Source organism: Delphinus delphis, chromosome 14 (assembly GCF_949987515.2).
Source record: "Delphinus delphis chromosome 14, mDelDel1.2, whole genome shotgun sequence".
NCBI classification, from domain to species: Eukaryota; Metazoa; Chordata; class Mammalia; order Artiodactyla; family Delphinidae; genus Delphinus; species Delphinus delphis.
Window position 1 is genome coordinate 46,278,935 of NC_082696.1, and position 23,432 is coordinate 46,302,366.

Consider the following 23,432-nt stretch of genomic DNA (forward strand, 5'->3'; position numbering starts at 1 on the left):
CCCATTCTGAAGGTTGTCTTTTCATCTTGTTTAGAGTTTCCTTTGCTGTACAAAAATTTCATTAGGTCCCATTTGTTTATTTTTGTTTTTATTTCCATTACTCTGGGAGGTGGGTCAAAAATATCTTGCTGTGATTTATGTCAAAGAGTGTTCTTCCTATGTTTTCCTCTAAGAGTTTTATAGTGTCTGGTCTTACATTTAGGTCTTTAATCCATTTTGAGTTTATTTTTGTGCATGGTGTTAGGGAGGGTTCTAATTTCATTCTTTTATATGTAGCTGTCCAGTTTTCCCAGCACCACTTGTTGAAGACACTGTCTTTTCTCCATTGTATATGCTTGCCTCCTTTGTCATAGATTAGTAGACCATAGGTGCGTGGGTTTATCTCTGGGCTTTCTATCTTGTTCCATTGATCTATATTTCTGTTTTTGTGCCAGTACCATATTGTCTTGATTATTATTGCTTTGTAGTATAGTCTCAAGTCAGGAGTCCGTTTCCTCCAGCTCCATTTTTTCCCTCAAGATTGCTTTGTCTATTCGGGGTCTTTTGTGTCTCCATACAAATTTTAAGATTTTTTGTTCTAGTTCTATAAAAAATACCATTGGTAGTTTGATAGGGATTGCATTGAATCTGTAGATTGCTTTGGATAGTATATTCATTTTCACAATATTGATTCTTCCAAACCAAGAACATGGTATATCTCTCCAACTGTTCCTGTCATCTTTGGTATCTTTCATCAGTATCTTACAGTTTTCTGAGTACACGTCTTTTACCTCCTTAGGTAGGTTTATTCCTAGGTACTTTATTCTTTTCATTGTAATGGTAAATGTGATTGTTTCCTTAATTTCTCTTTCTGATCTTTCGTTGTTCGTGTATAGAAATGCAAGAGTTTTCTGTGCATTAATTTTGTATCCTGAAGTTTACCAGATTCATTGATTAGCTCCAGTAGTTTTTTGGCGGCATCTTTAGGATTCTCTATGTATAGTATCATGTCATCTGCAAACAGTGACAGTTTTACTTCTTCTTTTTCAATTTGTATTCCTTTTATTTCTTTTTCTTCTCTGATTGCCATGGCTGGACTTCCAAAACTATGTTGAATAATAGTGGTGAGAGTGGACATCCTTGTCTTCTTCCTGATCTTAGAGGAAATGCTTTCAGTTTTTCACCGTTGAGAATGATGTTGACCGTGGGTTTCTCACATATGGCCTTTATCATGTTGAGGTAGGTTGCCTCTGTGCCCACTTTCTGGAGAGTTTTTATCATAAATGGGTGCTGAAATTTGTCAAAAGCTTTTTCTGCATCTATTGAGATGATCATATGGTTTTTATTCTTCAGTTTGTTAATATGGTGTATCACATTGATTGATTTCCATATTTTTAAGAATCCTTGTATCCCTGGGTAATCCAACTTGATCATGGTATATGATCCTTTTAATGTGCTGTTGGATTCTGTTTGCTAGTATTTTGTTGAGGATTTTTGCATCTATATTCATCAGTGATATTGGTCTGTAATTTCTTTTTTTTTGTAGTATCTTGTCTGGTTTTGGTTTCAGGGTGATGGTGGCCTCATAGAATGAATTTGGGAGTGTTCCTTCCTCTGCAATTTGTTGGAAGAGTTTGAGAAGGATAGGTGTTAGTTCTTCTCTAAATGTTTGATAGAATTCACCTGTGAAGCCATCTGGTCCTGGACTTTTTTTTGTTGGAAGATTTTAAATCACAATTTCAATTTCATTCCTTGTGATTGGTCCGTTCGTATTTTCTATTTCTTCCTGGTTCAATCTCAGAAAGTTTCACCTTTCTAAAATTTGTCCACTTCTTCCAGGTTGTCCATTTTATTTGCATAGAGTTGCTTATAGTAGTCTCTTATTATGCTTTGTATTTCTGCGATGTCTGTTGTAACTTCTCCTTTTTCATTTCTAATTCTATTGATTTGAGTCTTCTCCCTTTTTTTCTTGATGAGTCTGGCTAATGGTTTATCAATTTTGTTTATCTTCTCAAAGAACCAGCTTTTAGTTTTATTGATCTTTGCTATTGATTTCTTTGTTTCTATTTCATTTATTTCTGCTCTGATCTTTATGATTTCTTTCCTTCTGGTAACTTTGGGTTTTGTTTGTTCTTCTTTCTCTAGTTCCTTTACGTGTAAGGTTAGACTGTTTGTTTGAGATTTTTCTTGTTTCTTATGGTAGGCTTGTATACCTATAAACTTCCCTCTTAGAACTGCTTTTGCTGCATTCCATAGGTTTTGGATCATCGTGTTTTCATTGTCATTTGTCTCTAGGTCTTCCTGATTTCCTTTTGATTTCTCTTGGTTATTTAGTAACGTATTGTTTAGCCTCCATGTGTTTGTATTTTTTACGTTTTTTTCGCTCTAAATAATTTCTAATCTTATAGTGTTATGGTCAGAAAAGATGCTTGATATGATTTCAATTTTCTTAAATTTACTGAGGCTTGATTTGTGACCCAGTATGTGATCTATCCTGGAGAATGTTCCGTGTGCACTTGAGAAGATAGTGTAATCTGCTGTGTTCGGATGGAATATCTTTAAATATCAATTAAATCTATCTGGCCTATTGTGTTATATAAAGCTTTTCTTTCCATATTAATTTTCTGTCTGTGTGATCTATCCATTGGTGTAAGTGAGCTGTTAAAGTTCCCCACTATTACTGTGTTACTGTTGATTTCCTCTTTTATAGCTGTTAGCAATTGGCTTATGTATTGAGGTGCTTCTATTTTGGGTGCATATATATTTATAATTGTTATATCTACTTCTTGGGTTGATCTCTTGATCATTATGTAGTGTCTTTCCTTGTCTCTTTTAATAGTCTTTATTTTAAAGTCCATTTTATATGACAGGAGCATTACTACTTCAGCTTTCTTTTGATTTCCATTTGCATGGAATGACTTTTTCCGTCCACTCAGTTTCAGCTGGTATGTGTCCCTAGGTCTGAAGTGGGTCTCTTGTAGACAGCATATATACGGGTCTTGTGTTTGTATCCATTCAGCGAGCCTGTGTCTTTTTTTTTTTTTTTTTAACATCTTTATTGGAGTATAATTGCTTTACAATGGTATGTTAGTTTCAGCTTCACAACAAAATGAATCAGTTATATATATACATATATTCCCATATCTCTTCCCGCTTGCGTCTTTTGGTTGGAGCATTTAATCCATTCACATATAAGGTAATTATTGATATGTATGTTCCTATTACAATTTGCTTAATTGTTTTGGGTTTGTTTTTGTAGGTCGTTTTCTTCTCTTGTGTTTCCCACTTAGAGAAGTTCCTTTAGCATTTAGAGCTAGTTTGGTGGTGCTGAATTCTCTTAGCTTTTGCTTGTCTGTAAAGCTTTTGCTTTCTCCATAGAACCTGAATGAGATCCTTGCTGGGTAGAGTAATCTTGGTTGTAGGTTCTTCCCTTTCATCACTTTAAATGTATAGTGCCACTCCCTTTCTGGCTTGTAGAGTTTCTGCTGAGAAATCAGCTGTTAACCTTATGGGAGTTCCCTTGTATGTTATTTGTTGTTTTTCCCTTGTTGCTTTTAATAGTGTTTCTTTGTCTTTAATTTTTGTCAGTTTTATTACCTTGTGTCTTGGCATGTTTCTCCTTGGTTTTATCCTGCCTGGGACTCTCCGCACTTCCTGGACTTGGGTGGCTATTTCCTTTCTCATGGTAGGGAATTTTTCAACTGTAATCTCTTCAAATATTTTCTTGGGTCCTTTCTCTCTCTCTTCTCCTTCTGGGACCCCTGTAATGCAAATGTTGGTGCATTTAATGTTGGTTGTCCCAGTGGTCTCTTAGGCTGTCTTCATTTCTTTTCATTCTTTTTTCTTTATTCTGTTCTGCAGCAGTGAATTCTACCATTCTGTCTTCCAGTTCACTTATCCACTCTTCTACCTCAGTTATTCTGCTATTGATTCCTCTAGTGTATTTTTTAGTTCAGTTATTGTATTGTTCATCTCTGTTTGTTCTTTAATTCTTCTAGGTCTTTGTTAAACATTTCTTGCCTCTTCTCGATTTTTGCCTCTATTCTTTTTCCGAGGTCCTGGATCATCTTTGCTATCATTATTCTGAAATCTTTTTCTGGAAGGTTGCCTATCTCCACTTCATTTAGTTGTTTTTCTGGGGTTTTATCTTGTTCCTTCATCTGGTACATAGCCCTCTGCCTTTTCATTTTGTCTGTCTTTCTGTGAATGTGGTTTTCATTCCACAGGCTGAAGGATTGTAGTTGTTCTTGCTTCTGCTGTCTTCCCTCTGGTGGATGAGGCTATCTGAGAAGCTTGTGCAAGCTTCCTGATGGGAGGGACTGGTGGTCGGTAGAGCTGGGTGTTGCTCTGGTGGGCAGAGCTCAGTAAAACTTTAATCTGCTTGTCTGCTGATTGGAGGGGCTGAGTTCCCTCCCTGTTGATTGTTTGGCCTGAGGTGACCCAGCACTGGAGCCTACAGGCTCTTTGGTGGGGCTAATGGCGGACTCTGGGAGGGCTCACGCCAAGGAGTACTTCCCAGAACTTCTGCTGCCAGTGTCCTTGTCCCCGTGGTGAGCCACAGCTGCCCCTGTCTCTGCAGGAGACCCTCCAACACGAGTAGGTAGGTCTGGTTCAGTCTTCTATGGGGTCACTGCTCCTTTCCCCTGGGTCCTGATGCATACACTACTTTGTGTGTGCCCTCCAAGAGTGAAGTTTCTGTTTCCCCCAGTCCTGCCAAAGTCCTGCAATCAAATCCCACTAGCCTTCAAAGTCTGATTCTCTGGATTTCCTTCTCCCATTGCTGGACCCCCAGGTTGGGAAGCTTGACGTGGGGCTCAGAACCTTCAGTCCAGTGGGTGGAGTTATGTGGTGTAATTGTTCTCCAGTTTGTGAGTCACCCACCCAGCGTTTGTGGGATTTGATTTTATTGTGATTGTCCTCCTCCTACCATCTCATTGAGGCTTCTCCTTTGTCTTTGGATGTGGGGTATCCTTTTTGGTGAGTTCCAGTGTCTCCCTGTTGATGATTGTTCAGCAGTTAGTTGTGATTCCAGTGCTCTTACAAGAGGGAGTGAGCATATGTCCTTTTACAATGTACACATGTGCAGAGATCATGCACACATTGATCTCTGTCTCTTTGCTTGCTAATTGTGAAAAAATAAGCAGAAAAATGAAAAAGAGTGCCAAGAGAGTATAATTACTCATTTCTCTCCATTTTTTTCCTCTAACATTATGGATGGCTTAAAGATGACCAACTAAGTGAGAGACTGAGAAACAGCAGGGTGCAAAACCACATGGGTAATAAAGGAAAAACAAAGAAAGAAAAGGAAGTATACCTCAGTTATAGGTGACTAGATTGCTTCAGAATATAATTAAATTTTATGATGGAAGAGAAAATTCGAAACTTGACTCCTTGAAACACTCTTCAAAGGATTATTCTTGACTCATTGCCTGAACCTGTATAGACTCAAGTACTCCAAGCAGTTGCCTCAGGCTGCCTGAAATCGTTCCTGCCTATAAATAGATAAGATTGGAATGACAGTTTACTGATATCCTACTTCTACTATGTTAATGCAGTTATAAACAAGAAAAAATACTCAAGGTCAGTGTTTTCAAAAGTTATAGAAAAGCAGGCAAACCTCATTCTAGACAGATAACTACTGTACTTCCTGTTTTCAACTACTAACTTTTCCAATTCAGTGGAGTATCCAGTTGTCAGTGATAAGGTGGTGTTGCTAGGCAACAAGGGTAGTCCTTGCTACTCTTCGGCAGAAGGAGCTGCTGCTGTGCAAAAGCCTTTACCAAACCTGTATTTGTCTAGAAATAGCTAGTACCTACCACTGTCTTCCTGCTGAGAATCACAAATGATAGCAAAGCCTTTTAATAATATTTAAGAAATGAATATTGGGTTTTGAGGAAAATTATTCTGCAGAGTCCATCAAAGGCTTCACATACTACAAAAGGGGTCCATTCCACACACACACACACACAGAAAAAGGTTAATAATTCCTGGACTAGAGACAATAAAGAATTATATAAAATCAGAATTTAATTTGGAAGGTCAGAAAATTTACCTATCTATATTAGGTATCATCAATAGAATGAAATATTGAGGTTTAACCAATTTAAAAAGTATTAATGTGACAGGAATTCTAATCTGTCAACCTTAGGGAATGTGTGCAAGGCCAAGGCAGAGGTAGAATTCTAGGTGATGTCCGCTTGTGTTTTAACATTTTCTCTAAGTGTTTTCCTACCACTAAGTACTGGATTCCTTCATGCCATTTCAGACGTGACTGTCATCATGTACTATCTTCAGATATTTATCTATGTTATCTAATTGTCAGATCAAACACTAATATCTTATTACCTCTCATTTTGCTATTCTTGCTACTTTTTACACTTGCAAATATTAATGATCTTTCTCTTTTGGATATGTTCATGGTAATGTTAAGGGAAGTTAAAATGTCATAAAATTTAAATTCAATAACTTCAACTCATTGAGGTACATTTTATCTTGCTTTTTGCTTTTTGTTTTATGAGTCTCATTTCTATATAATGTATCTAATTATAGTCTTCAGTTCATGGCAAACTATCATCATTGGTCTGTTTTATCTGAGGTTATTAATTTTTCCTCTTCAGCCTCTCCCACCTACAGGAACCCAATCTAATGTGTTTAGTATCTGACTTCAGTATGGGGCTATTCTATATGATTGCAGTATGTTATTTTATTTTGGAAAAGTGATATTGTGTTGTATTCTTGTTTTCTTTCTCAGTTTTTTCACCTAACGTTATGTATTTAGAACCTACTCATCCTGAGCTATAACACACTCACATACACACACACACACACACACACACACACACACGCACCTCAACTTCAGTGTTTTTGATTGCCTTATAGTATACTGTTCTCTGTTTCTACCATATGAGCTTCCCACCCCCCCGCCAGCCCCCTGAAATTGCCCTGATTAACAGCCATATTCATGTCTTCCCTTGGGCCTGTGGGAGAGAGTCCCTGTGGACACACTAAGAAGTGGGATTGCTGGGTCAGAGAGATAGGTTGCTGTGCTAGTTTTCAGAAAGGTTGCATTTGTTGACACTCCCACTAGTAATTTATAAAGGTTTTTATTTCCCATACATTTTCTAAAACTTAGTATTATTGAGCATTTAAAAATGTACTAGTTTTTATGGAGAAAAGTAGAACCCCATAGGCATTTCTCTGATTACACTATCAGTTGATCATGTTATTCTTACATCAAAGCCACTTAGGATCTCCTCTTGTGATTTGCCTATACACGTCCTTGGACCATTTTCCTGTTGTGCTTCCCATGATTTTCTTGCTAATTAATGAGAAGTGCTTGTTAATGTTAGATACATTATTCACATCTCTGATTTAGGCATCACTAACAACTTCCTCCAATGGGTTCCCCTTTAGCAATTTTGTCTGTGGTATTCTTCATTGAATAGAAACCTTTAATTTTGATATAGTTAAGTCGTACTATTTTTTATTTTTTTTGCATTTTGTTTTGTGCTCTTGCATTTTATTGAAGAAATTTCCACCCCAAGATCACCAATATAGTCTCTTATATACTCTTACTATTTACCTTATAGTTTTACCTTTCCTTTTTTTTTTTTTTTGGTACGTGGGCCTCTCACTGTTGTGGCCTCTCCCGTTGCGGAGCACAGGCTCCGGACGCACAGGCTCAGCGGCCATGGCTCATGGGCCCAGCCGCTCCGCGGCACGTGGGATCTTCCCGGACCGGGGCACGAACCCGTGTCCCCTGCATCGGCAGGCGGACTCTCAACCACTGTGCCACCAGGGAAGCCCTAGATATTTTTTTGAATTAATCTGGGTTTTATTCTTCTATGTTATTTGAAAGAGGGGTTGAATTTTAGTTTTTCCTATATAGAGAGTCAGTATTACAAATGCAGTCATACATTATCTATAGTAAAAAAATATGTATTCTCCTACTGCTCCCTGTTGTCACAGCTATCACACAACACTACCCTAACTAAATATAAATCTGCTTCTGGGCATTCTTGCTTTTCCCTACTTTTATGTGTCCCCGTACCAGTATCATACTTTTTATTACTGTGGTATAGCATGCATTAAAAAAGCAATAAGGTGAGTCCTCCTCTTTCCTCTACTTCCTCAGAAATTTCTAGGAGGACAAAAAGTTTACTGGCCACATTTTTTTTCCTTCAATATAAAATTTGCTATATTTGAGAATGCTGAAAAACAATATATAAAAAAAACTTTTATGGGCTTCCCTGGTGGCGCAGTGGTTGAGAGTCCGCCTGTTGATGCAGGGGACACGGGTTCGTGCCCCGGTCCGGTAAGATCCCACATGCCGCGGAGCGGCTAGGCCCGTGAGCCATGGCCGCTGAGCCTGCGCATCCGGAGCCTTTGCTCTGTAACGGGAGAGGCCACAACAGTGAGAGGACCGAGTACCGCAAAAAAAGAAAAAACAAAAAAAACCTTTTTTTGCCTGCTTTAGGAATGTCAATGCAGAATTGTGCTCTGCCCTGGAACCACTAACACTTGATCTTTGGTATGTTAGAATAGGAATTGGCAGCAGTATTTTAATATTTCATTCAGAAATTAAAGCATGAGTCTTGAAGCCCAGCCAGCAACATACTCCTCCACAGTCTTTATTTTGTCCAGCACTGCTCAAGGACTTAATGTGAGATAGTTCATTAACTCTTAGCCAAAAATTTTTTAATACTCTATTGTTTTCTCTCTGTTGATCCTACTGCTTATTTTACCACTACTAGCAAAAGGTATACGAAAGAGTTTGAGAAACGTGAAGGCTCTTAATACATTACGTATTTTCCATTATAAAGAGTAGTGTTTTATAGATAATAACAGTAAAGCTTTATGTTTGTATGATTTATAAGTTTATACGGTAAGACTTTATTCTTTCCTTGACTTTAATGACAAAACCTCTGACTTAAGAATTTCTCTTATCCCGCATTATACACGAAGGATCTGAGGCTTAGTGTGGTTCTCTTACTTTTTCAAGATCATAGGGCTGTGTGAAAGGCAGAATCAAAACTGGACCTCAGTTCTGTCCGTTAGCATGCTGATACCATTTCATTGTTTGTATTGGCAGAAAAGCCTTGTCTACTGTAGCAAATCACATAAGAGACCCTTACAAGCCACAGTGGAATCTATTATAGGTTGCATTAAACTAGAACCTCTGGGTAAGAAAGATAACCATGCATAATGTTTTTATGCCTGATTTATAAAAGAATATACTATGGCTGTCAGGCAAACCGGATTGCAGTAACAAGAGCATTAATAATCCTCTATTGGCAATATTGTTCTAATATTACCAATTATTCACTCTCCTTTTTAAATCCTTTTTTCCCCCCGGCTCAGCTTATATCATACGTTCTGTGCATTTGAACAGTTATGCCAGACCCACTTGGCATTTATAAAAGCTTTCCCTCACAGACAAAAGTTGGCAAACACGTTGTGAGACAAATGCAAGAGGTACTATGGCATTTGCGAGGCTCAGAATATGAGGAACATATGATCACTGAGGACAAATAGACTAAGAAAAACTAAAAATGTGCACAATACGCCCCTGATTTTCCAAACTGTGATGTGGGAAGATTGGAAATCTTTGATTTGTTGCCCCTATTACTAAGAATTTTCTCACCAAAATGAAGATAACAAAAGAATTTAAGTACACCTAAATATTTTAAATATTCATGCAGAAAACCCAGTGATAAAACAAAATCTATTTTTTCTGTTCTTTATTACATCATATATATATTTATATATATGCATTTTATATATATATATATATATAATTATCTCCACATTTATGAGAAAGGGAAAAGCTTATGTTGTACAAAATATGCTAGTTGAAAAAAGTTTAAAGGAGAAAATCTTGTCACCTGCTTTTTATTTTTTTATAATAGGCTATAAATTAAGGGACTCAGCAATATAGGTGAATGACCATGAAAGACAACATGTGGGACTGACTGAGAGACCCTAGCAGTTTTCTTTTTATCTTCTTCAAATGAGCTGCATTAAACGTTACTGGTATCTTGTGAAGATCAGCTCTTCAGGTTTCTGCAGATCTCTTGAGCTTGAAACTGTAGTTGTCTCCAAACGACTCCTTTCTCCATATTTATCTCCTAGTGACAAGTCCGTGCTCCTGTACCTCTGTAATAGTCTTTCTCTCTCACCACTGTCATTGCCTCAATAACTCTTTCCCAGGAGTAATTCTGGACCCTATTAAAATAATGAATAATGTGGCCTTTTAGCACACACCTTCCCACAACACTGCAATCTATTTTATACATTACTTTCACATTAATTGTCATTTCACACAATTCCACTAAAGAGTTTTCCTTCCCTAATCAAGATTTGTGAGCCTGTAAACGGCCCAAGGATGGATTTTGAATAGCCGAGGCCATTCACCATGCCACTCTGCCTGCTTTTTATGGCTGTGCCTCTGTTATGTATGGTTGGATTTTTAATTGTTCCAGAGCCTTCAGATAACATGTCAGCAGAGTACATTTCTAATTGGCCTTTCCAGCAACCACATTGGTTCAACGCTGAGTGCTTTATGTATGTCCCAAGGAAGAGTCATTTATATCCACCCTAGTCAAGATTCATTTGCTTCAACATTTATTATATTTAGATGTTTGACATCAGAGCATAACTCAAGGTATAATGATGGAAAAGGGAGGAATTTACAGGCATTCCTTTGCACAGTTCTCATGGGCACAAATACCAGTTGCCAAGATTTAGTAAATAACACCAGTCTACCAACAACACTTCAAATTTCAATGATCACTGTATTAGCTGTGAGTAATTGTATTAGGTACAAACTTGGAGGCTAGCTCTCAGTGCACAAATCACTACATAAATAACAGACACCTTTATGATCAGGGACTGACTGACCACATCACTTCTTTCAAAGTCTATCAGTGATTGGTCACTGCACATCTATTATTTGGTTCACCCACAGACTATAGTTCAGTTACCTCCTTGACTCCAAATGATAAAACCCACGTGACATTTTACAAAAGTGGATATCCAGAAGAGGAAATTGGCCAACAAAGATTGAAGTGTAGCAAACAAATGATGAATGATAATGCTGGAAGTGAAATATGAATTGGGAAAAAATGGAGGTATAAAGAAACAGCGAACCTGGGCATGTTGATGGGGCCCCGATTGGAGAGAGTCTAGATGGGCAGCCAGGAGAACTTAATAAAGGGGAACTTGACATAAATGAAGAGAGTGGTTGTGAAAAAAGGATGACGACTGTCCCGAGGAACAATACAGGCAAAACACTTCACATGAAAGGAACTCCTGGAGTTATTTCACAATACTGAAAGCACAAAGGATAAAATGTCAGAAGCATATTCAAAGTTGGAGAGAGGTATGATGGTTCTCCAAGGCTTAGAAAAAAAAGTAGCTCTGTATCCTGTTATATGGCAAGAAGAAGGCAAGCACTGTTCAAACAACCACTTGATAAGTTTTTTTTTTTACATAAAACACTCTAATTCTCAATATTTCTAGTGGTTAAAATTATAGTTTAAGTAAATAATAATTTTACATCAAAAATGTTTTAATACATTTTAAACTAACATTAACAGAATTTTTAATGTTCTGACAAAATTTTTAAAGGTCACCAAAGAATTGTAACTTTCCTTTTTAATTGTTATTAAGATCACTTTACACAGTTTCAGCTTATATGGTCATTTTTACAGTCCCATACTGTGCAAAGTGAGGAATACACACTGTGAATGTGTGTGTACGTGTGGTCGCGGTATGTGTCTGTATTTTGGGAGATAAAAATGACAAATCTTTTCAAATAAAATTTAGATATAAAGTTTATAAAGTGTAAAATGTTATTTATATATATAGCCCACATATATTTTACACTCAAATTATAGATTACTAAAAGAAGTCATGAAAAGCTGTACTTTTATCAGAAAGATTACATTTACAAAAACTTAACTGGAGCTCGTCAGAGTTTATCTTTTAATTCAAATGTTTTTCAGTAGAGTGTTAAAATGGTTATATAACCATGTATTGAGCTCATATCTCTCTGGCAAGTTTACCGACCTCTCTGGAGAGTGCACCAACATGGCAGTATGGCAGTGAGTACTTTCCAATGCCCCCTGCCAAAAGGAACATTAAGTGGTTTCAACAAACAATGAATTTCAGCCACTCATATTGAATACTCTGTGTGCCATCATTGACCTACTAGAAATAGGATCCTTAGCACATTTTGCCTGCTGTAATTTTGTGACTCGATTGTCATACAGATATGAACAACCTATACTCAATAATGGAAGGCATACTTCAATCCGTTGTGCAAATAAAATGTAATTTTTTCCTTGATATTGAAGCTTTGCAAAGCAAGATGTTGCAAAGCTACCAAAAGTTGTTCATCTGTATATGCATATGCTACTTTAAAAAACAAAAGAAAACAACAAAAGCAAAACACAGAAACATCTTGTGGTACTGAAATCTTGTCCACGTGTGCAGTGAATACTCCTTAATCAATAGATTGGAGAATGCAAGGTTCAAATCACTCAAATATTCGTAATAACACACAGTTACTCTACATGTGTCTTCAGATATTAATATTTCAGATAAATAGGGCCAATAGCATTGCTTTCAGTATAATTCTTAATGAATTAGAAGATATTTTAAGATATTCTTTATGAATGGAAATTGTAGACCTCAGGAAATACAGTGCTGGTTAATGGGGATTTCTGCCTGAAGGGAAAATATTGCCAGACTTTAGGATGTGCTGTTAATAAAAAAAAAAAAAAATTCTTTAGTTTGCAGCAAATGCTATTTCAAAAGATCTATGTGGTTTGGAGATTTTGCCCATCTGTCATAAAAAAGGCAAAAATTACCCAACTGGTTCAAACTCATCCTTAGGCCATGGGGTTCCAGCGTACTCTGAGGAGTCTCCTCTCTAATATCACCCTGAACAAGTATCACATGCCCACCCTCTTCACTGCCACGCCAACACCCACCTTACTCCAATAACTCAGTCTTAACCTATCATCTCTAAAGGTATTACCTGAACATGGTTGAATTTCAGTCTGTGTCAAGAAGATCCTTGACAGCAAGAAGATCCATATATAGGTCTTTACTCTGTGAAATGCATTTTCATAATTTCTGCTTAATTTATCTCTTAAGGTTCCAAGGGGTAGGCTTTGGGTTTCATATTTCAGACTTGCTAAAGGAACTGTCTGCTTTTTACAACCCCTTCATGGCCTTATAAGCAGCAACACAATCCTATTTGGCACTTAGGTTAAAAACAGGCAACTTACTAAATTTGTGGTTTGGTTATGGAAACTTACCATCATTTACACGTTAAATACATAACTCTACAAGGCCTAGGAAATGTGAATTTGCTGTGAGGTGGTTAAGAGGCTACAATGTAAGAACCAGAGTCAGCAATCCTGGGTCCATTGCATGACATTTCGAGTCACACAAATTCTATTCTCACTTTCTTCATCTATAAAATGGGTATAATAATAATTTATGCTGCAGAGTGTTGTTAAGAGGATTAAATGAGATGATATATATCTTTATACTTGGTGGCATGTAATAAGCACTAAAATATTTTCAACTATTATTAGAACAACAACATAATTTATAACCAAGCCCAGAAGTTTTGTATTGGACAAATGCCAAACCAGACAGAATACGGAGCTTAAAATAGGATCATCCCAGGAAAACCAGGATGTATGGTGACCCTAGTTATTATTATGTGGTTGTTTTAATTAGTTTTACTTATGGCAACTGCAATTAACCTTTCTACCCACCCATTCTTACATTTTTTTGTTCTTGTATCCCAACCTATCCAAGATGGCCATATGTAAACTATAAGATGACATTAGCAAATGGTATACCATATCCGAAGTCTCTGTGGCCATACAATTGATTGCTGGAGTGGGTCAGCCCCAGAAGTACAGTGGACATGATGATGGCAGTAGCTCCATTCATTACAGCTGGCCCAAAGGTGGGCAACCCATTTTCTAGACCTGAGTCCTTTATAGCAATCTTCCTAACTTTTTTTTTTTTTTTGGCTGCTTTGGGTCTTCGGTGTTGCGCCCAGGCTTTCTTTAGTTGTGGCGAGCGGGGACTACTCTTCATTGCAGTGCACGAGCTTCTCATTGTGGTGGCTTCTCTTGTTGTGGCGCATGGGCTTTAGGCGCGCGGGCTTCAGTAGTTGTGGCACGTGGGCTCAGTAGTTGTGGCTTGCGGGCTCTAGAGTGCAGGCTCAGTAGTTGTGGTGCACGGGCTTAGTTGCTCTGCAGCTTGTGGGCTCTTCCCGAACCAGGGCTCGAACCCATGTCCCCTGCATTGGCAGGTGGATTCTTAACCACTGTGCCACCAGGGAAGCCCAACCTTCCTAACTTTTTCAAAGCCTTCGTCACTGTTACTTTTATTTATACAAATTGAGGACTATGAAAGTTCAGTTATAACTCATGTTATTATGTGAATTCCAATTGATGCGTGCTTTTCAGCTAAACTCAATAGTTCTTGTGTAAGTAATTCTTCAGAGTTAAATAATTCTTACCCATGAATCTCATTTTACTCTTCAGATAAAACATTTTCTTGTTTTTAATAGCTATAAACTCTAGAAACATGATGGCATTTTTCTTCCTGGAGCTAGAAAGATGTAATAAGAAACCAAGCAAGTTTATGCAACCATGGTGCTAGCAGCTGGATTGTGTCAAAATTCCTTCATTTATTACTTCAGATTTACCAACAATTATGGACTCCTTTAAACCAGCCTTCAGAGTTTGAACATATTTTATTTCTATAATCAGAGTATACTCCAAACAGATGGATTAAGAAAATGAGACCATTGACCTGTGAATGACAGTTGGGGGCAACTGGGGGAGAATGTGCAAAGTATTAGGGCTGCTGGAAATTTCCTCCTTTTATACCAAGTTTTGGACTTGAAGAAGCATAACTATTACATTTTTCTGACTAGTGGTGGGAATCATTTTCATTAGTAGTAGCCTTAGTGCCAGATTAGGACAAGGAAACCTGGGCATCAGCTAGTATTTTCACTTAACCTCTAGAGTTCAGTGTTTTCTCCTTAATATAAGAGAATTGGTGTAATCTTCAAGATGTGTGCTTTATCTGTAATTCTCTGCTTCTAGGGTTTTCTTGACAATTTAGGAGAAACTAGTCATACTTCTGGGATAATAAATCTTGCAATTGCATGATGCATCAGAGGAAATTGAAGGAAGAGAGAGAAACTCTCATATAAGAGTCAAAACCAAGCCCCTCTGTAATCCTGCAGCATCCCCTTGATGCAGTACCTATGCTTAGAAATGTTTGCAGTAGGGACTCTAGGCATTTTTACTTAAGATGAAGGTCAACAGTTGCCACAGTTGTCCTAAGTTACTCTTAGTAGTAAGCAGTCAGCTACATAAGTTCTTTTGTGTGTGCCTGAGAATCCTTCACATCTCGGAACCTTGGCCTTCCTTAGAGCCACTTGATACTTCTGCCTCAGTTTCTCAAGTTCAGTCATTACACAGTAAGTCATACAGGAAGGTGTACTCGGTGTATAGAGAGTCCATCATTCACTGCAGTATGACCAGTTTAGCTTTAGTGGAAGAGTTGATGAAGCTGATTTCCACCAGGATGGAATGAGGTTGGTCCATCTGGATGTTATGCGGGGAAGACCACACAAAAAGAGAACTTCTTTTTCCTTTGCAGATTTTAATGTATGTTTTTCTTTAAACATCTGATCTCAGAGACTAAGCTTTCATTTTATTGTTGCATAATGTCTTGCTTTCTTTCCCTTTTTCATATAAATGCCATCTTTCTGACCTTTCAGAATCACTAATTGTGTGGCATTTATCCTGAATATATTTTTGAGTTGTATTTAAATGGAACAATAACAGAATTTCTTATGACTCTGTCTCTAAGCGTTTGCCAAATGTCCTTAGATCCTCAGATTCCTGAATAACTTAAACATGCAATCAGAGATCTATTCTTTAGAAACTAGGCCTCATGTATGTGAGTCACAAGAGGAGAAAGTAGCGTCATGACCTCATCCCCAGATGCCTATCAAAGGTGAAGCAAAACAGGACCAAGTCATACTGACATTCAGGCCAAAGAGATTGCAGAGGCAGTTACTCAGTGTGCCAAGACCATAGCGCTTCATCACGTGTCCCACTAGGAACACTGAAAATTCGAACTGAAGGAGATTTTAATATGATTGTAGCTTCAGAACAAATATTTTATACCTCCAAGAATAATATGCTGTTTTGGTGAGTTGACATATCCTGGCCTGCTTTCCTGCATGAAGAAGGTCATGCTTCAGTACATTACATTTATGATGCCACTTGGGCCTGCCAAGGGAACTTAAGAAACACACACCTGATGTCTAAACTGAAATATTATTTTTGAAACCAACCCTATTTTGTGTAAAACTCAGCTATGTACTTTAAAAAAAAAAAAAAATCAGTTACTACTCAGCATTTACCCCCTTTCCAGATCAGGAAGCTGAGGTCTGTTTTATAATTGGCTGAGAATATGTAAGATTATCCACTGCAAGTTGGACTTCAAATTTTATAACCAGTTAGAGCTCTCATTAAGCTGCATGTCCCGTGAATTTGGTTCCATGTCTATTCTCTTCTTGCCAACTACAGCAACCTTGAAATACTTGTCTACTATAAAATTTTGCTTTGCATAATAATTCCCAAAGGAAATCAAATTTAAACTTGGTCAGTTGGGTTTTTCTTTTGCTTGTTTTATTTTTGTTTTTTTTTTAATCTCTTTATCAAGAATATTCTCACCTTGGTAAAAATAATGAATTTCATCTGGGTCCTGGTACCAATGTGCAGCTCCCAGACTGGGAAACTTTTCAGGGTGGATGTGAAACAAACACTGCCAGACCTCCGAGGGTCTCTAGTCACTGTGGAATGTCTTTTGTTTCTCACTGTGCAGTCTCAGGAGCCCTGGAGGTATGTAGTTTTCATGTACTGGAAAGTCTTAAGAGCTAAAGTGGAAGTCACTAGACCTGGAGGAAAGAATGGTGACTTGCAAAAAGGTCTAAATAAAATATCTTTTTTTTTTTGCTGGATATTTGGAGAGATTAGGTTAGAAATACCAACACCATAGGAAAAGATACATGCATCAAGGCACAACACGTCAGATTAAAGAGAACTCCTGAGTTATTTGAGTTCTGGGGTGTTTTCTCAAGGGTCTGACTGCCTTGGAGGTCTCCTCTGGGGGAAAAAAAAAACCACCTTACTCTTGTAATAAACAAGTTTTTTATTGCTAGGTGAGGGCCTAGCACAGTGTCTGACTCAAGAGTAAGTGCCCTTACTAAGTAGTTGTTATATTTCTTTGATATGTTGTGACTTTAAACAGTTTGAAATATCTTTTTGTCCATTATGATGTTTTTCACTTTAAATTCTATTTAGTCTTATGTTAAAATTGTTACATTGGCATTTTTATCCTGTATGTTTTATGTACATTGTCGTTCTTTGATTTCATGCTTTCTATGTCCTGTTGTTTTATTTTTCTTTTAAACAATATACCATGGGACCTTCTTTTTAAACAGATATGAGAAGCTCTATCTTTTGATTGTGTTTACCCACTTATATTTGACTCTTACCCATTTATTAGCTCTGATTACTCTTATATCTGCCATCTTGTTTTGTATTTTCTTGTGCACGTGTGCCTGTGTGTGTATGTGTGAGACTTTGAGTACCCTGAGTTCCATGGCCAGCCAGCTAACACCAGCTGAAGTTTGTGACTACAGTGGAGAAGGTAACACCTTTCTCAGGCTACCCTGATGGCAGCTTCTGGATTGGCCAAACTCAGGGCAACGTGGGAAAGAGAACAGAACAACTAGAATGCTCTCCAACTTAGTCCACTATAGTTGGCTATTTCCTCCCTGTCAGGGGACTTGTTCCTTTTCTGATCTTTCTCAGATAACTTTTAAGTTTTCTCCATGAATGCCTTAGGACCCATGATTCTCTACCCTCACTGCACATTATTACCATCTAGGGAATATTTAGGAAGTACCAGTGGTGTAGTGTCACCTTAAGGGACTCCAGTTTAATTGGTGTAGGATGAGATCTGGGAATTGGTTGGTTTTTTTTTTTTTAATTTTTATTGCAGTATAGTTGATTTACAATGTTGTGTTAGTTTCAGGTGTACAGCAAAGTGAATCAGTTATACCTATACATATATACACTCTTTTTTAGATTCTTTTCCCATATGGGCCATTACAGAGTATTGAGTAGAGTTCCCTATGCTCTACAGTAGGTCCTGATTAGTTATCTATTTTATATATAGTAGTGTGTATATGTCAATCATATTCTTCCAATTTATCCCTCCCCTCCTTACTCCCCAGTAACCATAAGTTTGTTTTTGACATTTGTAACTCTTTTTCTTTTGTGCTCTTTTTTTAGATTCCACATATAAGTGATATCATATGATATTTATCTTTCTCTGTCTGACTTACTTCACTCAGTATGACAATCTCTAGGTCCATCCATGTTGCTGCAAATGGCATTATCTCATTCTTTTCTATGGCTGAGCAATAGTCCATTGTATATAAGTACCACATCTTCTTTATCCATTCCTCTGTTGATGGACATTTAGGTTGCTTCCATGACCCAGCTGTTGTAAATAGTGCTGCAATGAACATTGGAGTGCATGTATGTTTTCGAATTATGATTTTCTCTGGATATATGCCCAGGAGTGGGATTGCTGGATCATATGGTAGCTCTATTTTTAGTTTTTTAAGGAACCTCCATACTGTTCTCCATAGTGGCTGTACCAGTTTACAGTCCCACCAACAGTGTAGGAGGGTTCCCTTTTCTCCACATACTTTCCAAGCTTTATTGTTTGTATAATTTTTTAACATCTTTATTGGAGTATAATTGCTTTACAATGTTGTGTTAGTTTCCACTGTATAACAAAGTGAATCAGCTATATGTATACATATATCCCCATATCCCCTCCCCCCTGTGCCTCCCTCAGATTCTCCCTATCCCACCCCTCTAGGTGGTCACAAAGCACAGAGCTGATCTCCCTGTTCTATGCGGCTGCTTCCCACTATCTGTTTTACATTTAGTAGTGAAGATATGTCACTGCTACTCTCTAACTTCATCCCAGCTTACACTTCCCCCTCCCTGTGTCCTCAAGTCCATTCTCTACATCTGCGTCTTTATTCCTGTCCATACGCTAGGTTCTTCATAAACATTTTTTTTTTTTTGTGGTACATGGGCCTCTCACTGCTGTGGCCTCTCCTGCTGCAGAGCACAGGCTCCGGACGCACAGGCTCAGCAGCCATGGCTCACGGGCCCAGCCGCTCCGCGGCATGTGGGATCCTCCCGGACCAGGGCACGAACCTGCGTCCCCTGTATCAGCAGGTGGACTCCCAACCACTACACCACCAGGGAAGCCCTATAAACATTTTTGTTTGATTCCATATATGTGTTAGCATACAGTATTTGTTTTTCTCTTGCTCACTTACTTCACTCTGTATGACAGACTCTAGGTCCATCCATCTCACTGCAAATAACTCAATTTTGTTTCTTTTTATGGCTGAGTAATATTCCATTGTATATATGTGCCACAACTTCTTTATCCATTCATCTGTCGATGGACACTTAGGTTGTTTCCATGTTCTGGCTATTGTAAATAGAGCTGCAATGAACATTGTGGTACATGACTCTTTTTGAATTATGGTTTTCTCAGGGTATATGCCCAGTAGTGGGATTGCTGGGTCATATGGTAGTTCTATGTTTTGTTTTTTAAGGAACCTCCATACTGTTCTCCATAGTGGCTGTATAAATTTACATTCCCACCAACAGTGCAAGAGGGTTCCCTTTTCTCCACACCCTCTCCAGCATTTATTGTTTGTAGATTTTTTGATGATGGCCATTTTGACCGTTGCGAGGTGATACCTCATTGTGGTTTTGATTTGCATTTTTCTAATAATTAGTGATGTTGAGCATCCTTTCATGTGTTTGTTGGCAATCTGTATGGAAATAAAGATAAACAAATGGGACCTAATGAAACTTAAAAGCTTTTGCACAGCAAAGGAAACCATAAACAAGACAAAAAGACAACCCTCAGAATGGGAGAAAATATTTGCAAATGAAGCAACTGACAAATGATTAATCTCCAAAATATACAAGCAGCTCATGTAGCTCAATATCAAAAAAACAGACAACCCAATCCAAAAATGGGTGGAAGACCTAAATAGACATTTCTCCAAAGAATACATACAGATTTCCAACAAACACATGTTTGTATATTTTTTGATGATTGCCATTCTGACCGGTGTGAGTTGATATCTCACTATAGTTTTGATTAGCATTTATCTAATAATTAGTGATGTTGAGCATCTTTTCATGTGCTTTTTGGCCATCTGTATGTCTTCTTTGGAGAAATGTCTATTTAGATCTTCCACCCATTTTTTGATTGGATGACTGGTAGTTTTTTTAAGTCTCACCACCCCTGGGGATTCTAATGTGCAGTCACGGTGGAGAACCCCACTACATTACAAATATCATCTTTCACGATTTGTAATGTTTACCTAATACAAGGAACAAAAGCCTAGTCCTGAGTGGCTGCTCCTCCTGGAGGCTTTTGGAAGCTTTGTACATGTGGGGAGCTGTTTGTGGGGCTATGAGTACCCTGAGTTCTGGACTGACAAACCCCAGACAACATTTGTGGTTACCATGGAAAGAGGGCTACCCTGCTCAGACCATTCTACTAGGAACTTCTGGGTTGTCCTCAACCAGGACAATATGGAGGGAAGGGGTTAGAATAAGGCACAAGGGGAACTTTCTACCTGTCCTCATATTCCATATTGTCTTTCCCTAGCCCTCTCCTACTGTAGGCTGCTGTTTTCTCCCAACGCAGGGACTTAACCTCCTTTTTCCAAGGGTCTCTCATAGGATTTTTGTTTAGGTGACCAGTGAGGCTGTAAGTTCTGTCAGCCTCTCCTGTGCTCTTTCTGGTATTGAATGCTTCATCTTAAAAGGGCATTTTCCCTCAGCTCTTTTTTTCATCCCTCACTGCCTTTGTCTATCTACAGTTGTAGGTTTTCATGTCTAACTGTCTTCTAGAGTGACTAGACTATAATCTACTTGAGGGTCAGAGCCTTTGTCTCTGGTAATTATTGTTTACTCTGTGCACAGAGTGGTGCTTGGCTTGGTTCATAAAATTATCTTTATTCCTGTTATCTTCACGTAGTGAAGCTCTCCATCTTCAACAGCTTTGATTTTACAAGTTTCAATAAAAATATTTTTTAATAATCAGAAATAAAACATACATTAATTTAAATAATTTATATAATTTATTTTACTCATTTAATAGGAGGTAGGGCTATAATTTCAATTTTGTGATGGCCTTTAAATAGTTAAAATGAGCTTGTAAGTATCAAACTATTCTTAGCATGCTATGATATTACTGTTGACACAAATCAATCTGATGTGTTTATTCTGGAAAAATTACATTTTATAAAAGACATGGGCCTCTAAGATATTTTAGTTTCCTGGCTTATTGCTACATACTGCTTTTTATAATACCTAAAGTTCTGGCAGCAAATAGAGCCTTATAGAGAAAGAAAAGTAGTTGAAGGTGTTTTATTACACCTTGGGATACAAGAAAGGGAAAAACAAGGCCAAACTTTGGAGGGAATAAGCCAAGTTCAGAGCATACCAGGAGCCTCAGGAAACAGGACCTGATGGCTTCAATTAGTCACAGAGGATGAAGAGGGGAGGCTGTAGAGCACAGTAAACAAACCGTCTTGCAATAGGCTTTAGAGCAGGCGTAGAGTCAGTTACATGCCTGAAGATGTGGAGGTTGTCCTTGTGGAAAAATTAACCTGAGAGAAGAGTCTGTCTCTGCCAGGAGAAAGGAGAAGAAGAAAGACCTAATTGGGCTTATAAGCAATTTGGTGAACAAACAAACCAAAGGGAGTGGGGGCGGGAGGGAGAGTGAGAGAGAGTACAGAGAGCAAGAGAGAGTTAATTTCCATAACTAAATGATCTGTTGGGAGAGTTTTATGTTTTTCCTTTGAGAAAACATCACAGTTTAAATGGAATATGATCAGTTTCTCAAGCTTATTCACTTTCCTTTGATTATGGCCACCATACTTAACAAAGATAGTTGGCTCGGTATAATTTTTCTCTTTGCTTGTCAGTTAGTTTATTTGCTAACTCTCAGAAAATAGCCATACATATAAAATGATTTTAATTTATAACATAATTATGAGATATGAATCTCAATTTTCCTTTAAAAAGAGTATAAAAGGCAAATTTTACATATCAGTAATAGTGTATGCATCATTATGTCGCATTAGTCTGAAGCATTAAATATATTTTTAAACTCAAAGGAGACATGTTTAAAGTGAATAAGTTAATTTTATGTGAATTTTTTTATTCATTAAACTTCTGATAGCCAAAGGAACATTGAGATTTAAAGTTTGTTCATGTTCCATGTTCTAAAATTGAAATAATTTAAGCCCTACACATAATTTTAAGACATTCAGAAGTAAAACAACAGGGTGTCTCTAACTCCCTGGTTAACTGAGTTAAAGGGTTAAAAAGACTGTACAAGTCAATTTCAAAAGGAATTCAGAGATGTAAATCACCATGGCCAATGTCCTGCTTTCAATTAATGAATAAAAAACCCTGTAGAAAATCTACAGACTCCTATTATAGAGAATGCCCTGAAACAGCAATTGTTCCATAATGTATTGTTAAACAATAAAACATTGTCTTTTCCTTCATATAAAGTTTGAATATTTTAAACAAAGCAGAATACCACCCATCTCTTGAAGAGCTCTTGCAGCTGTTTTCCCCAGAATAAGGAGTCTATTGTTTTATAAACCAGATCTGTCGGGAGCTATCTACATGGCTGAAAAGAGCGGGATAGTCAGTAAACGGTTCATCTATAATCCCAGCAAGTCAGTTTATTGATGGTTCAGTAATCCCTCAATTCCTTGAATTGAACAACTGGGGATTTTTTTTTTTCTCTTCAGTTGATAGATGTGTCTGCCTCCAGACTCAGAATTTACCTAAAGCTCTTAAAGGATAAGTACACATACTTTATCAGTTAGGAAAAGCATGTTTGAAGTTTCAGACCATTGGTTCTCTGATGGTAGCAACTTCCTTAATTTCTGGTTTAGATTAGTCTTCCGAAAAATGATGAGATAGAGTTTGTGTAAATTATACGACAGCTATCTTCTATCTCTAAAGTTCTATAGCACTACCAAAGGGTCTTATTCCACAAAAACAGTCACTGGAATTTTTCATTTTGATAAAAAACTGGCCAGAGATATATTGCTCTCGACTTGAGGTGCCTCATGAATAGACTCAGCACTGAAATCAGGGTGCACGTAGAATGTATATTCTTGTCAATTTTCAGACAAAAACAAGAGTAAAATCAAAAGCTGTCTGAAAAGATGAGGTGATCCCAAATCTGAA